This window comes from Dipodomys spectabilis, unplaced genomic scaffold, assembly GCF_019054845.1.
Source record: "Dipodomys spectabilis isolate Male_0828 unplaced genomic scaffold, ASM1905484v1 ptg000465l, whole genome shotgun sequence".
Lineage (NCBI taxonomy): Eukaryota > Metazoa > Chordata > Mammalia > Rodentia > Heteromyidae > Dipodomys > Dipodomys spectabilis.
In genome coordinates, this window is record NW_024871142.1 from 177,608 (window position 1) to 179,685 (window position 2,078).

The 2,078-nt window shown below is 33.5% G+C and overlaps 1 pseudogene; it reads right to left on the minus strand.

Moving 5' to 3' along the window:
* Positions 1 to 600: 600 nt before the first annotated feature.
* On the minus strand, positions 601 to 713 carry LOC122098231 (annotated as a pseudogene).
* Positions 714 to 2,078: the final 1,365 nt, after the last annotated feature.

A 2,078-nucleotide genomic window follows, 5' to 3' on the forward strand; every position in this document is an offset into this window, starting at 1 on the left:
GTGTACATAGGGGTAACACTTACATGAGCAAGGTAATGAGTACATTCCCTAACAAGCATTGTTACCTCCTCCTTTATTGTTCCCCTACATCCCTTCCCTCCCACCTCCACAAGTCCATTAACCTCCTCCCTTTCCCCGCCTCAATTGTAAAGTTCACTTTACAACATAGTGCCTTGTGCATCTCATTGTTACAATGGGTATACCTGTATCTCTATTTAATCATTTTGTTTTTTTTTTTCCTTCCCCTCACCAAATTAGAGGAGAGTATATACAAGATGTAGGCGCACCAACTTCAAATACAGTGAAAACAGGTGTTATAGCATGGGGGACGAACATACAAAGAAACAAAAAAAAACACACTGCACGTTACAAGTACATGAGAAACAATAGCAAGAAAAAAAAAACCACTTGTGTCCCTAACATGGGTTTCATTTCCCTTAACATAATCTTATCTGGTCATATACACATAACTTTTGGCCTTTTCTGCTTATCCTAGACATACATTAGTTATTGAAAATTAGAGAAACCATGGGACCTAAGTTTCTTTGGACTTGGCTTACTTCAATTAATAATTTTTTTTCCAAGTCTTTCCATTTCCTAAAAAATTGGGCGATAGAATGCTTCAGGAATTTGCCTGTCATCCTTGCACAGTGGCCATGCTAATCTTCTCTGTATCATTCCAATGTTAGTGTATGTGATGCAGAATTGTGCACAGAACATTTTTATATATAAATTGTAATTGATTTTCTTTAACTAGACAATTCAACAAAAAGTAAGTTTAAAAGAATTTTCGTGAAATTTTAGAACCATGTACTTCTTACATAAGTACACATTTAAGAATAAAGTCAAGATTGACATGCCAAAAACAAAATAATTCCAGATATTTGTTGTTCAAGAGATGTGTAGGAGGAGGAATTCAATTATTCTATACAAGGGACCTGCCATAATGAACACTGCAGCAAGTGTTAAGGTTTGTTAAAAGTTTTAATGTTTTCAATATATTTAATTTTGGGAATTTGCTTATATATGCCAAAAACTGGGACTGTTTGGAAGGTCATAATACTTTTCTATAAAGTATTTAAGATTTATGGTAGCAGATAAGTACTACTAAGTATGTACATTTCAGATTTTATAGAAAGTTTAGTAATGAGAAGTTGCAAAGTCTTTGTGTAAAGGAGCAGAATAAAGAGTTGACTATGTTAACTACACAGTTTCTGTTAAAACTGTAGGCCTTCCTTACTTCATATGTTAATGAGGAACAAATGATGATATAAGCCATATACAAATTATGAGATGAACTATAAATAGTAATCTTAGTGGGTGTCTTTAAACACTACTCATAGCCTATAAAATTCTTGTGGAACATCATAATCGTAGCCAGTGTTAAATGTAAAGAAATATGACAATAATAAAATCTAATTTGTAGTACACTTCAAATACTGAAAACACTGGTAATTGTTTTGTTTTTTATTTTATTATTCATTAATATTTCATAATTGGTTTTCTTTATTTTTAGCATTGTTTTCCTTGTTGTAATATAATACAACTTTTTGTAAGTTGTCATTAGGAAGTACTTTGAGAAGGTTACTGGGATGGCCACACCATTTTTTATAGGTGTATGTGAATTTATAAAGAGGAAACTTAGAACAAAATATGTATTTAAAAAATGATCAAGTGGAGTCTGATTCAAGAGTGTTAATGTATGTCCTCACCTAAAATATTAGCCCTAGGCTCAAGGAGAGTTATTACAGAGTTGAGGGCACAAAAGTGAGAGACTGTGTTTTGTTTTGTTTTTTATTTTTATTTTATTGGTCATGGGGTTTGAACTCTGGTGCCTGGTGCTGTCCCTCAGCTCAAGGTTAGTGATACCACTTGAGCCACAGCACCACTTCCATCTTTTTCTGCTTATGTGATGCTGAGAAATCAAACCCAAGGCCTCATGCATGCAAGGCAGGCACTCTACCATTGAGCCACTTCCCAGTACCTGAGAGAGTGGGTTTTAAAAAATCATCTAAACAACATTTGCTTTCTGCTTTGGGTTATATAATGAAATATATGAGTATCTTTTTTATGTTTTT